We start from the raw sequence: 15,389 nt of genomic DNA, 5'->3' as shown, positions 1-15,389 counted from the left end.
TTCTGTCCGATTGAGTTCCTATATATTGATCAATTTTTTTTTTCAACGTCAGCGTTGAGTAGTCCGCATTAGAGGCGAGCAAAGAGCCCATCTAGCTTCTAGTTTTTTTTTTGAGAGTACCTATATTCGAAAGATTTTTATGATCGTATCACACAGATTTTTAATCTTTGAATTAAAATCCGATAGATATAATAAAAGGCAAAAAACAATTAAGAAACACCATAATAGACACTAAATTATCATATCCTCAAGAAAAAGACCAAATCCAATACAATTTAAAATTTACATGTGAAGATTCAAAAATTACAGTGTAACTTACAAAAGTTACAGTGTAAGTTTCATAAATTACACTGTAACTTACAAGAAAATGCACTGTAAATTTGAGTGAGAAAATATAAGAAAAAAAATCTTTCGAGTGAGATATAGCAAAATCGTTTTTTTAGATTGTCTATACATCATTTGACAGAAAACCTCCCTAAAAATCTTGTAAATTCTAGACCACTCGATTAATTTAAAATTCGTGCAATGAAACCAACCCTAAAAACCTCCTCATCCTCCTTTCTCCCGATACCGTGCCGCCGCTCCCTAGCGCGATCCGCAGTTTCGCACCGTGCCTCCGCCTCCGCCGCCGCCGCCGCCCCAGCATGCTGCCGCCCGGCCTCGCCGGCTGGCCGGAAGGCGTCAACTGCGCCGGTGAGGCCCCCCCCGGCCGACCTCCTCCCCCTCTCTCTCTCCCCTCTCCTCCCTCCTCTAGCCACTGGCGGAGAGATGCCCCCGCCGCCAATGCTGCCCACCGCCATCCTCCATCCCCGCGGCTTCGGCGCCACCACCGGCGCCTCGCTACCCACCGCAGGGCCGCCGCCTCCCATGGCCATCCCTCTAAGCCCGGCCACCTCCCCCTTCTTCCCCCCTCCCACCCCACCCCACCCCACCCCGGGACCCTAATTCGCCGGTGCCGGAGAAGAAGAAGCACCTAGAGCACGAATTGCGAAGCACATCCGGTGATTCAAAATTTGCAAGATTTGGGTATGCATTTTCTGTCGACAGGTGCTTAGCAATTCCCTTTTTTTTATCCTTTTTTCGCTGTTTTCTATCATGCTTTCTCTTTTTTTTCTTTCTTTCGTTTTTTTCCGCTTTTTTTGCCAGATCAATCCGATCCATCTCACGCGCTTCCCGTCACCATTGGATTTTGTGAAAAACGAAAAGAGGAGATCGATGAAAAAGGAAAGAGAAGATCGAGTGAATCAATAGCCCTTAGCCAATTTTGAGAGATCAAGAAAGATTTGGCCGGATTTTAGGGGAGGATTGGCTCGGGCATATGGGCACATCTATCGCCGAGACAAACCCTAGCGCCGCCACTCGATTCGAGACAAGCACTAGTGCCGCCACTCGATTTTGGGATAACGGAAAGAGGATTAGATCGAGTGATTCATAGCCCTCAACCAATTTTGAGAGATCAAGAAAGATTTGGCCGAATTTGATGGGACAATTTTAGGAGATCAAGAAAGATTTGGCCGGATTTTAGGGGAGGATTGGCTCAGACATACAGGTACATGACTGCCTTCTGAGGTTGAAGACGCCCCTCGATGTGTGAGCTAGCCTAAAGAGAGGCAGCTCGAGAGGAGAGAGAGGGAGAGAGAGGTAGTGGACTGAGCGGGGCTAAAAAAATAAAAAATAATTTTTATTAACTTTTTTAATTATATTATATAGCGGTCTTAATGGTTCAATTTATTGACCAGCTTCTAATAGTTGTTGTATCCCAAAAACGTTTTTCCCAGTTGCAACGCACGGGCATTTTTTTCTAATAAATCAAAAGTTTATATATCCGATTCAAATTTGAATTTGAATTCAAATATTTTTTATATTTAGTATTTCTATACATCTAAAGTTTATACACCTAAAGTTTATAGACCTAAAGTTTATAAGTCAAAAGTTTATATACCTGTTTCAAATTTGAATTTGAATTATATATGATTCAAATTTGAATTTGAATTCAAATATTTTCTATATATATTATTTCTATACATCTAAAGTTTATACACCAAGTTTAGAGACCTAAAGTTTATAAGTCAAAAGTTTATATACCCGATTCAAATTTGAATATGAATTATATCTAATTCAAATTTAAATTTGAATTCAAATATTTTCTATATATAGTATTTCTACACATATAAAGTTTATACACCTAAATTTTATAGACCCAAAGTTTATAAGTCAAAAGTTTACATACCCGATTCAAATTTGAATTTGAATTCAAATTTTTTATATATTGTATTTCTATACATAAATTTTTCTAACTTTTGTTTTTTTTTAAAAAAAATTTGTGATGTACTGTAGTAGAAAGAGAATAACAGGAGGAGGAAGGGGGAGAAGAGGGAGGAGTATAGGGGGAGGGGAGTGCGGGTGATCGCTCCGCTGGGAGCGATCACCGCGCATTAGCAGTTCCGTCTCCAATTAGTCTTAACCAGAGATACCCATGTGCTAGTACTTTAGGAGTTTTGTTGCTATTAGTATATCCAATAGTGCATATCTTGTTTTCTTCTTATAGAATTTTCTCTTAAACTAGTTATCCAATTTACAATCTGATTACACCATTACGTTCATTGCAATTAAATCTTTGCAACAAAATCTTACATGATTATATTACGATGAACAAATATTTATATTTATAAATTACTTTTATTATATACGTATGTTACTTTTATCATATATATATATATATAAGTTAAGTTACTTTTAGATTTGACTAAATTATTTATATGCATTCATAATGCTCTAAATTGATTATTTTTATTATTGTTTTTAGTTAATTCTATATTTTGTGGACTTTATAAATCTTCTCTACACTTTACTTGCGAATTTACTTCTATATGATAAAAGTAATTTACAATATATATATATATATATTAATCATGTAATCTTATTGTAAAGATTTAATTGCAACGAACACAACGGTATAATTAGATTATAAATCGGATAAGTAATTTAAGAGAAACTTCTCTAACAAAAAAAACATAGATATTGAGTATACTAGTAGCTTTTTTTTTTGAAAAGAAGGGTGTGTCTCTTTAGCACTATTCAGCTAACACTCTTCGTGTAGTTGTGTCCGTTTGTCTTGGTCCTCTGAAATTTAAATGGGCCGCAGCTCAGTCCGAGTTGTCATTTGTAGTGGGTATTTGCCTTCCTCAGCTATTGCTAATCACCTCCCTCAACCGCAAAGTATAACATATCTCCCGATCTTCAAAAATAGATGGAAATTGACTTCTTAGGTAGTTTTACATATGGTTTTGTTCTATCAACTAATCCACATGACAAAGACATAATATTACTATTCGTCCACTAAATATGACACGATTGAACCTTTAGACATGCATATCTGTATTAGTGAAATGTGAATCTCAAAACTTAACAGGGATTAACCACGTAATCAAGAAAACATGAACCGTTGAATTAGTGAGAAGACAAAACTAGGTGGAGAAACAAGAGCCATCAGATTAAAAGAAGGTGAAAAAATTACACTCCTCCGGTCAATGGAGGGAATGGAGAGAAGTCCCCGAAGCATCTACACCGCAGGTCTGAAAGGAAAAAAAGCTAATACCTCTGTCCCAAAATATAACAAATTACACTCCTCTGGTCAATGGAGGGAATGGAGAGAAGTCCCCGGAAGCATCTACACCGCAGGTCTGGGAGGGAAATAAGCTAATACCTCTGTCCCAAAATATAATAAGTTATAGACTTGGACACGGTTATTAAGAAAATAGGTAATACTAAATAATAGGATGTTGTGATTGGTTGAGAAGTGAAGGTAGGTGAAAAAATTGAGTGGTGAAGGGTTGTGATTGGTTAAGAAGAGAATGTTTGTGAAGAAGTTGTTATATTTTGGGATGGAGGGAGTAGGAAAAAAAAAGAAGATGACAGTCGTAGGTACTGCAACTCTACCAGCACTACCAGCTGCAAGTCGTCTCCTCAAATACTCCATACGAAAATATGTTGCTGTAGAAGAACGAGCTTTCATACTACTCATCAATCAAAAAAGAAAACAACAATTGGATACCACTGTATATAATTTTGACTAACTCCTAACAAAGCAAATACAACAATTTTTAAAAATGCCGAAAACCCCCTAACTTCCGTATAACCTGAAAAATGGTCCATAAAATAATAGTGTTGTAATATTTCTAATTAAGTTCATATGCGTGTGCATAATTATACCTAAAAATTCTATTATAAATTAAAATTTGAAATTGTAAACTCTATATGTTGTACTCTCTCCTTTTTAATATATGACGCCGTTAATTTTTTAAGATATTTTTAACCATTCATCTTTTTCAAAATTTTTTAATTATGATTTATTTTATTATGACTTGATTTATCGTCAAATATTTTTTAAGCATGTCTTAAATATTTTTATATTTGCAAAAAAAAAATTAAACAAGACGAATGGTCAAACGTTTGTAGAAAATCAACGGCGTTTATATATTAAAAAACGAAGGTAGTAACACTTAACAAACAATGTGCAAGGAAAAAGAGCTATATTTATTTAGCTTTGGCTGCTGAGCGTGTGTCATTTTGTTTGTATAGGGCAGTTACAGTTGCACAAACTACAATTATATTGATGGTACATTCCTCATTTCACTAATATTATTCTTATATTTTTTTTTATAAACGTAACATACAATAGGATGGTTAGAGTCGCACGAATGTGCGACTTCATAGACTAGTTTTCATTGAATTTGGCCTCCGCGGGCAATGGGGACAGGGGATGGAGGGTCATCCCCGCCCTTGTCAAACCCGATGGGTACTTGCTTTTCCTATTTGATTTCCCGTGGAGAACCAATTGAACCATCCATGTCTCCTAATGAGCGAATTATCCGCGGGGCAAGGGAATGGGGCCATTGCAATCTCACTGTCGTCGCTCCATACCACAGATCGGGTGCTCCCCATCTTTCGACTCTCCTTCACCTCGCGGCCCCGATAGGCATGCACTAGGCCTAGGCCGGCCGAGTAAAGGTTGTTTTTAGTTTGGTTGAGATTATTCTAGATCCATTAGGTTATTCACAATACACATAGATGGCATTTTTGCCCCAACTTGCTACATAAGAGATTTCCCTCCAAGTATGCAACTGCCGCACCCCTGTTAAGACCCTCGGGCCCGCATGAGGAATAGGAGGCCTTGTCAAAGCTGATAGACAAAGGAAGCAGGAGAGTGAGGAGCTCTGTAATGGCCAGAAATTTAGCCATTTTTAGACTATTTTGGGTATTAAATCCCCATCTATGAATCAAACCAGGTAACACAAAATAACAAATTAATATGTAGACCCAAACATAAATAAATCGTAAATATTTATATAAGACACTTAGTCCTCACATTAAAAAGAAAGTAGAAGCGAAAAGGTCGATCCTAGAGGGCTCTAGCTCCACTCCACATGCATGCTCAAGTGAGGTATAAGCCTTGGTCCTTTGACTCCGTACTAACATTAATGCACTTAATTTCTAAAAGAGGGAAACTATAGAAATGTTGACTACAAACCACCGTACTCAACAGGCCACACCAATAATGTAATTGTGTGAGGGATTCAAATGGAGGTGTGTGGCTCTGTTGCATAAAGGCGGTTGTAAACCTTTGCAGTTTAAATAGTAAAATGGTTAGTTGATTAAGAGAATATTAATCTCCATTGAACAAAACTACATCATGAACGAGGCAAACCAACGATCTAAACTACACAACTTCATTATGTCAACTTAATTAAAGTGTGGGACTAATTATGGTGAAATTGGTTGGTCATCCCAACCGTGGGCATAGCAATTTAAACAGATTTACTCAAATAGAGATGTACAGCTGTACCTACAAGATATCCCCAACGTATGTTTCCATACGCCTTTGTATTGTCGATGTACCTTATAGCTAGGTTGTGACATTTCCCTTCGCATATTATTCTTGATTATTCTCGCAGCGGCTGTCAAGTGGTGGGCTAGAAACCTGCAATAGAGAATATATTTATATGTGTACATTTGTCAATGTTGGAGCATCACCAAGAGCATCTTAAAATTATATCCCCAAAATTTTGATTATGGGAACCCTAAACAGAATTTAAAGTGTTAAAATTTTCTTCACTCCAAGAGATTAGGTAAAATTGGCTTCCCAAAAAGTAAAAGGTGAGCCCCTAATAAATTTCCAACAGAAATCTGTTTCCACCCCCCTCCCTCCCATGAGATAATGCTCACCCGTGTGACAGAGACCCTGACCACGCCGCCTCACCGTTGAGGGTTTGAGATTAACCCAAAAAAAGAACAATGTCAATATAAAAATCATGCTAGTTCTCTGATTCATTGACTGATTGGAGAAGATTGATCACTTCAGAAGATCCTGTATGGCTTTCCCAACTTCTGTTCATGCAAGCAACTGCCGTCAAGCTCACCTTGTAGCAATGGCAGCGTCGACGGCTTGGGATTCTTGAGGTGAACCACACAGATCTTGTGGTTGACTATGTGGCAGTCCAGCTAGTCTCTCATCGTGCTACCACGGATCATTATACACATGGTTTTTCCACACTGTCACCGCCACGTGCACTATGCACCGCTCCTTCGTTAGAGATGGCAACGGAAAATTCCCCGCATGGAAATACACCCACGTACCCACCCTCTCGAATTGTAACGGGAAAATCATTCACACCTCTAATCATATATGGAACTTCCATATTTTACATCAACATATTAGAATATATATACTAATCCACATGACAAAGGCATAATATTGTGATATATCCACTAAAGATGGAACGATAGAACCTTTAGACACACATTTTTATTGGATTTGGCCTCCACGGGGAATGGGGATGGGGGATGGAGCTGCCCTCGCCAAACCCAATGGGTACTTGCTTTTGCCAGTTTGATTCCCCATGGAGAACCAATTGCAACCATCCTCGTCCTCTAATGGGTGAATTCCCCCTCGGGGAAATGAGTAATGGCCCATCTTCCTCAAGAGTTGCCCTTTTGTTTGTACGGGTAGGTAGCTCCGTTTTCTCAATTACGTTGACATCACGGTCTAAGTCCGATCCCGAGGACTTGAGAGAATCCAGGTTGTGGAGAATGGATGGTTCGAGTGGATATAGTCCGAGGTTACTGACCAATCTATCCGAGTCATCGAGAATCGGGTCATTCGACATCTCGTCGTCCAACCTTGTATCGATGCACTGTTTGGAGAGAAAATTCAACTTTCAATCTCTCCGCCCAGGGAAGTAAAATAAAATAAAATGCGCGGCCATGCCAGTGTACTAAGTACACAAAATAAAATAGACGAAGAAAAATGCATTTATTATAATTCTCAAAAGAATTACAAAAATACAAAATCCTTGGTCAAATGCGCTCCATGGCCTATAGGCAAGGTGGATCTGAATTGGCGATTGTGTTCTCCTAATTCCCAAGGTCTCGGAAGACACCCGGTTAATTACTCTCGTGAGTTAAACTCGTGAGAAACCTCCGATTAAGCTGCGCTAGTCGTCGTCGTCGATCTTCGCTTCACGTTCTCCCATGCATGACGGTGATGGTGGTATAGATGTGTGTGGGCGTCGGCAATGGTCCACGGCCTCGTCAGTCCGTGCGCCGGTGTTGGTGACGCCGTCTCCATATAGACTCCGCCCGCCCTGCCATTCAGCCTCGTCGGTGGAGGTAAAGATGGTACTTGTAGTGGGGACTAGCATGGCATTGGTTAGGGTGAGAATAAGATGACGGTGTCGGTAGTAGTGCCAAGCTCGAGTATGTTCGTGGTAGCCATGAAGGGTCATTAGCGAAAGCACGAATGACATCGGTGGTGGCGTCGAGCTTGAGAGTATATACGCCGACGGTGGTCACGAAAAAGTCATCACTATGTGTACTGATATCGCTAGGAGCAATAGAGACACCGGTGGAGATTCCAAGCTTATGGTCACTGGCGGTTGGGGTAGCATCACCCATCTAGTCTCCACGGCACTGGTCGATCATCATCATGGTACAGAAGTTAGCCTTCTGATCGCTGCAGCACGCTCTTAGTATCAAGTGGCTGTAGGGGATGTTAGGGGCGTAGCGAAACCTGGGAGCGATGGATAACACTCCAGGTGTCGATGACCCTGCTTTATGTGTGCTGTGTGATAGGGGCAAAACCCAATTATGTTGGGAGTGCCTCTAATCATAGCGGGTATGAATTGGTTATGGAATCATGCCATCACACGTCATGGGAAAGCGTCGTTGGACGTCTCTCCTTAGTTCGAGCTCGAGCATGTCAGCAGAGGCAGCCACAGGATGCCGGTAGCGGCTTTGAGCTCAGGCACATCACTGGCGGAAGCATGTTGAGGCCAGCGGTTCGCCAAGCTCAAGCACGTTGTCGACAACAACCTCCTAAAAATGATGGTCGGCGGCATATGGGTGAGGCCGGCAACGGGGCCAAGTTCAAGCACGTCGGTGACAACAGCCACGGGAAATCGTGATGGGTGTATGGATGAGATGAGGACGATGCTGGTGACAAAGATGAGTCGTAGACCATCTCCGGTGGCAGTCCAAGGGCGCCGACAGTAGCACGGGCATGCAAATGACACCACAATAGTTGTGATAAGGATGCCAACTGCAGCGACGAGCTTGAAGTCGTCACTGGCGGCTACATCGATAGTTAGTACCAGTGAGGAAACCTTCAGAGTTGCAAAGATGGCACTGACGAGTTGCAGTTATCATCGGCAACAGCGACAAACTTGTGATTGTCACCAGATGCAATCTTGGCAATGCCAGCCATAGCTTGAGCATAGGACGGCACCAGCGATCGAGGGAGAAAACACCGTAGTTGGTGTGAAGATGATGCTAGCAGCGAAGAGGGGCTTGGAGTCATCACCAGTAGAGGCGAAAGGGACGATCCTGCAGTCGTCCACACTCCTCGTTGGACACGAAGATGTGTTGGCAGCAACCAGCAGTGTGAACAAATATGAGAGGATGACTAGCTTCATTGATAGCGACGAATCAGAAGTCGTCGTCGATGGCAGTCGGGCAGTCGACGGCGTTGTACTTGTAAGGGTTTTGCCATCGAGCGGTCGAGGCCGGCGAGCGTGACACTGTAATCGTTGGCGTGAGGGTGACTCCAGCGTGACGAGTGAAAGTGTCGTGGACGGACGGCGCGGCATCCTCGGCCTGATGAAGAGAAGGAATCATAGCCGAACTTGACGAGGGTGTGCGGTCACCAAGCCATGGCGCTCCGGTGTTCTCCTCGGGCCGCTTGACGATGAGTGTGAAGAAGATAATTGCGCCAACGAGAGCGAATGGATGTTGGCGGCGTCACGGAGAAGAGGCCGCGACCGGCAAGGTGACGACGTCCAAGCATCTCGGTGACCTCGCAGTGCCCGGTAGAAGCGCCGCCGGTGGCTCGACCGTCAAACAGATGGCGTCGGTCTTGACGGAGACTCACGGATGATGTCAACGAATCGGTTGACCCGGCAACTCCGGCGATGGCAGTGCACCCGGCGTCTTCCCTGCTGATGAACACCATCCCGACGTGCATGCACTGAAGTAGAACAGAAGAACGCATAGAAAAAAAACAACCTAGTTACCCATAGCAGTGAACCGGAGCGGCGACGTCTTGCTCCTCTCCAACGATCGTCTCCTCCTCAGGGCGCGCGCTCTTGCCGGACGCGGAGGTGTTGCAGCCAAGGTCGCCGGGCCGCCGAGTACACGTGTTCCCCGCCGGACACCGGGATGCTCCTGCCAAGATGGCGTGCATGATGGTTGCCGATGATCAGTAGACACTGATGATTGCTAATGAGTTGGTTGTGTCTCCTCTCTCTCCTTGTGCCTCTGTATTTCTCTTGTGTGTCTCTGTGTATGTCTCTCTACGGACTACTGCCAAGGTTGGGCATGGCGCAGCGCCTGGCGGCGGCGGCGTGGACTGCAGACCCTCGGCTCGTGCCTCTATCCTCTCTCTGCTGCCCCCAAATGATGAGTTTGCTTGGCCTTTTATAGCAGAGACAAGGCGGTGCTGCCTGTGAATGGCTAGCATATCATTAGCCTGATCAACCCAATTAATTACATGATTTGATCAGGCTCTTGTTCCATCCATGCACTCACATTTCCTTTGACAAAGATTATCACATTCCATTTTTGCTGTGACACGGAGGAATAAATTCCCACCATACATAAGAAATATTTCCATTCGTATGAGGCATTCCTATTTCATTTCAAATCAGCTTCCTGCATGGGAGTTAGATAGGCAAGTTTTGATTAATTGCTTCCCATTCACGAGAATATATATATTTTTTATGATCTTTCCGATCGGAAAAAAGGCTAGCCCAATAATCTCTTTCATTTTTTATTTCACTTGCAACATGCATGGAAAAATAAATACACCAATATGAAATATGGCAGTATGCTGTCGTAATCAACTGGAATTAACCACTAATTGCCATGTTTAACAGTCAAAGAATATATGCGTGCGTGAGTTCCTGGAAATACATAATAGATCGACGTGCATTTGTTCCTTTGCTTTAAGATCAGTGCTAGAATTGGGTTTCTGCACACACGTTTTTTTATCACTAAAAGAATGCACAAAATCTCGTCGAACATGCACATAGGTCTATCAGACAACGCTTGGGGGGGGGGGGGGGGGTTGAGTGGGCGGGTGGAGGTGAAGTTATCGATTCGGCTTTCTTGAGGAAAACCTTTCACTCCACCAGAGTTTGATAACTCGTCTTGTCGACGAGGGCACAGTTTGTATGGGGACACATACTGAGTATATTGATGATTGGCAATATCATATTCAGCCTTCTCCTTTTGGAAAACAGTGCATCCAGCAAGAGAGTGAGCTCCAGTTTTATTGATGTGGCACCGTTGCTTCCTGGTCTTACGAGCGGGTTTTGACGGATGTTTAGTTCTTGGCGGGAGCCGAAGGGAAGATTGAAATAGCGAAGACTAGGAAAGTGATAGACCCGACTTGGAGAAAGTGAATGCCGGCTGGGTTGTATCTCCCAACCAGAGAGCGGTCATTGAAACCTTCATCGGACAATCTGCCTCTTGAAGCAATACTCGAAATCTTGAAGCACCAAGACCTCTATGTGATGCGCCACTATCGACGGGTTAGACCCGACAACTGTATTTTAGGAGTATGGGGTACGTTGATACTCATTCTATCTACTTTTGATAGTCATATTTTATATTGGCACACAGACCAAGGATAAGTAATTCTATTTATCATCCATTTAAACATGCTACTAGTCATTTCTCGTAAACAAGCAATTCATTAATATTTACATTTTTCAATGCCCATGTAGCCAATCATGTGTGGAAGAATGGAGAGTCACGCATTAAATCCGAGAAAGTCATTAAGATGATAAGTTGTTGGATTGAAATATGACTATCAAAAATAAATTTTTCAGATTTGGAAATATTACTATCAAAAGTAGATGGAGGGAGTACTAGGGTATACGCGAAGTTGTAGTAAGGAGATTAGAGACATGGATTTTTATACTGGTTTAGGCCCCGAGGTGGGTAACAATCCTAATCCAGCTTATATATATAGCTATGGGATGTATCGCGCTGATTACAAAAGGGGAAGCAAGCTAGCTAATCTAGCGTGCTAACTAGTCTGTATCGAGACCAGTGACTTAGAGTCAGCGGCTAGGTGTAGACTTCCTCCTTATGTTTCTTCGATGTTGCTTGTGGGTATGGCTTATAATTTGAAGGCATCCTCTCCTAGGGGCGTTATATTTATATGGGCATGTGACCGCTTGTTCAAGTAAAACTAGTTCATGTGGGTATGGGGAGATAACACATCCTTCCTTACTGGGAAAGGAGTTTCCGTCTTTATTTGCAATATTCATATATCTAGGTATACCTTTGTGTGTGTGTATAAATATAAATATACAATACTAAGTATCCAGTATTTTCGGTGGTTACTGTTAGGATACGCGTAGGCTACGATAGCATAAATCAAAATTTTCTATCACGTAAACCATGAACCATGCAAGTATTTGATCATAGATCGTTACCACTCGACGTGCTGCGCAGCGGAAGAAGACACTGAGAAGTCGAAGGAATTCTCGCGAAGTAGCGTGCGTCGATGTAGAGGAAGTAGTCGATCGCACCGGCTCGACCTTCTCCTCCTCGTGCGTTCTCCTCGCCGTACTCCCACGCCGATCAGCACCGCAAACCAGCGGCGCCTCTATCGGTATCCACACGTATAGGGACGGAACGCCACGCGCAGATGTGCTAGCACCCGCGCGCGGCTAGGGTTTTGCTCGGGGAGGGAAGTGACGGCTAGGGTTTCTCACGTGATGCAATGCCTCCGCCGATCACACCCCTCACGAATATATAGGATCCATCACTCGGGCCTCCAAGGCCCATAGGACTCCTATTCGGATCCCTATCCGAATTAAGCTCATATTGGATCTCTATCCAATCCCCTTATTCCGGCCCATTAAGCGTGCGACCCTGTAGGTTCATATATACTCGGCTGTAACCCGAAAACTCCTTTTCGGTCCACACGTCAACCGCGGCCCCTAGCAGAACGTATTGACCCACCGGGCATACATAAAGATCATATCAGCTGAACCTCTAGTGTATACTTGTATGAACCCCTTTGCCTCACGATATCGATTAAGCTCAAGGCTAGATATGTGCCATCATCTAATAGCTCAATCATTCACTCGAATCTGTTGATAGATTATATAACTTGTGATTGACTCCTCAATCACCTTTGGCATGGCCATGCACTTTCATAATCTACAACATCGAGGGGCCCAGAGATATCTCTCCATAGGAGGGGCAAATCCCATCTTGATTATTCGTATCCCACTACATGTTTCATAGCATACCTAAAAACTACTTTTATAACTACCCAATTACGGAGTAGCGTTTAACAGTCCCTAAGTAAGCTACTACACATGTTAAGAACCATAATAATCTCAGGTCTAAGGATTCAACACCAACACTCAATGAGATCACTGATGACACAACACATATGGCTCTTGCAGTGTCTCATGTTGGGTCTATCCAACAACATGTTCACCAATATGTGTCCACATTATTAATTTGGTATCTCTATACCATGATCCATGAGACATGATCATCAATTAATACATGTACTAATCATATAAACATATTTGTTCCACATATGATATTTGATCAGGGATCCTTTAGAAATAGTAACAAACAACATAAAGAGTCTCATGAAAGAATCACATATTCATTAACCAATAAGGAGTTATCTATTTCAAGGAACAATATCGGATAAATATGTAAATATAGTATGTGATACAATCATCTATATGATTGCCTCTAGGGCATATCACTAACAGTTACCTGATTCATAACATTGACAGAAGCCACATTGTTTTTTTTTTAATTATAGAGATGAAGATAACGGCAGTTGTTGATATCTATAACTCACTGAATTCAGTGGATAACGTTTGGACGCTGTTTTCACTATTATGTTTTGCTTCACAGGTCATGGAAACAATAATAGAGCCTTGTTTGATTAGCAGACCAGTTCCATGAGGTCGAATAACTTGTAAACTAGTATTATCTTGTTATAGATAATCCAAAGACATGTGATCATTTAATATTAAACATGAGGTCTTTAATTTTGAAAAAAAGTTTGCAGATGACTTATAAAAAGTTTGCAGATGACTTAAAAATAATATTAATTGTAGTGCAGCTGTATACCCTCCAAACAAAAAAAAAAATCCAATTCTAGATTCACAAGTGCATGTACAGATTTATAGCGAGCATTGGGTTAGTAGTTGTTGTTGTAGTTGTAGTAACGCTACGGTTATTTTTTTTATGTAAATCAAGCAACCAAAATGTGAAATATGTTTTGTTAATGGAGTAGGATAGATTTAAGCTTCACAAAAATAAGACCTCTGCTAGGGAGCTACGGTTATTTTTTTTATGTAAATCAAGCAACCAAAATGTGAAATATGTTTTGTTAATGGAGTAGGATAGATTTAAGCTTCACAAAAATAAGACCTCTGCTAGGGATCATGCATGGGTTTTCAAGCTTCATGTAAAGTCATGAGCAGAGATCAAAATACAGTAGATCAGTATCCTTTCCATATATTTGGTCAACAATTAAGAGTCAAAATAGCATACAGGACCAAGAAGCCACAAAATTTATATCATTTGTATTTGTACATAGATAATTGAAGAAAAGCCATTCGAGAAGCCACAAAGATTTCCAACTTTTGTATTTCTAGAGAAGTAATTAAGAATAAAATCAGCCATTTGTGTACATCCCTTTTGTATTTCTAGAGAAGTAATTAAGAATAAAATCAGCCATTTGTGTACATCCCAATTTATACAGGCCATTTTGATAATATATTATCTCTAAGAGGTCATGATGTTCCCTGACTTCCTGTTATTGTTATAAATAGAACAATCAAAATGAGCTAGCATGACATCTGTATTTTATTGTGATCCTGCTATTCTGCAATGACAGAAGACAATGGGCAACCCAAACTTTGGAAGGAATATGTGAAATCATTCCCTAAGTACTTAATTACATAACAAAATGATAATATGCCAACGAAGAAGAAGAAAAGGATAAGATCTTGATACAAGCCTTTCAGGTTGAGGTGCCAGGTTAGGCTAGATTCCCTTTGATGATACATCTGCTGATGATCTTTATCCATGCAAAACAACATCCTTTTAAGATACAAATGTCAGTTTGCCAAGAATGTAATAAAACCAGCAAAATGAACCAGTGAATCAATTTAGAGCAGGTAAATAGTAGACTATAAGCCAACTATAAATATATTTTAAGGAGATAAAAAAGAAGAGAGAAGAGCAGTGGGCTATAGATTTGTACCTAGCTGCAGCACGGACTCCAAGATATTACGTGTGTATGACAGGTGGGACCAGATATTAATGGTGTAGTGTATGTTTATAGGTAACTATTATATGAATTGGCTATTAAATTGACTATAGATGATTTGGAGCTAGTAGTTGGCTATACTATTAAACTCGATGTTGTTTCAAGTATTTCTTACTTGAGTGCATATTTTGCCTATCAATTTGTTTTTAGGTTCAAACAATACAATCTGATTGTTCATACTTACATGCATATTTCATCTTTTCTAATGTGCCCGCCGCAACGCGCGGGGTTTCATCTAGTTGTATTAATGGGCATATCCCATATTGCTCAGAACAAGGGTGGATACAAGCCATAGTGCCGCCATGGAAATTACCATATAGATGGTTTTGGGTTTTAATCATAGCATGGTTTAATCATAGGTTGGGTTCAAAGGTTAAATAGCCACCCTGACATTCTTTCCAAATGTTGATTAAACAACATATTTTGTCCAAAAGCATATATTTCTTCTTGTGTTGCATGTCCTCTTTCCTAAGATGCAACCTCAGAATTCAGGCAATAATAGTTAACAGTT

Source organism: Oryza sativa, chromosome 2 (genome assembly GCF_034140825.1).
Source record: "Oryza sativa Japonica Group chromosome 2, ASM3414082v1".
Taxonomy (NCBI): Eukaryota; Viridiplantae; Streptophyta; class Magnoliopsida; order Poales; family Poaceae; genus Oryza; species Oryza sativa.
The sequence above is the reverse complement of the archived record's forward strand: the minus strand, read 5'-3'. Positions refer to the sequence as shown.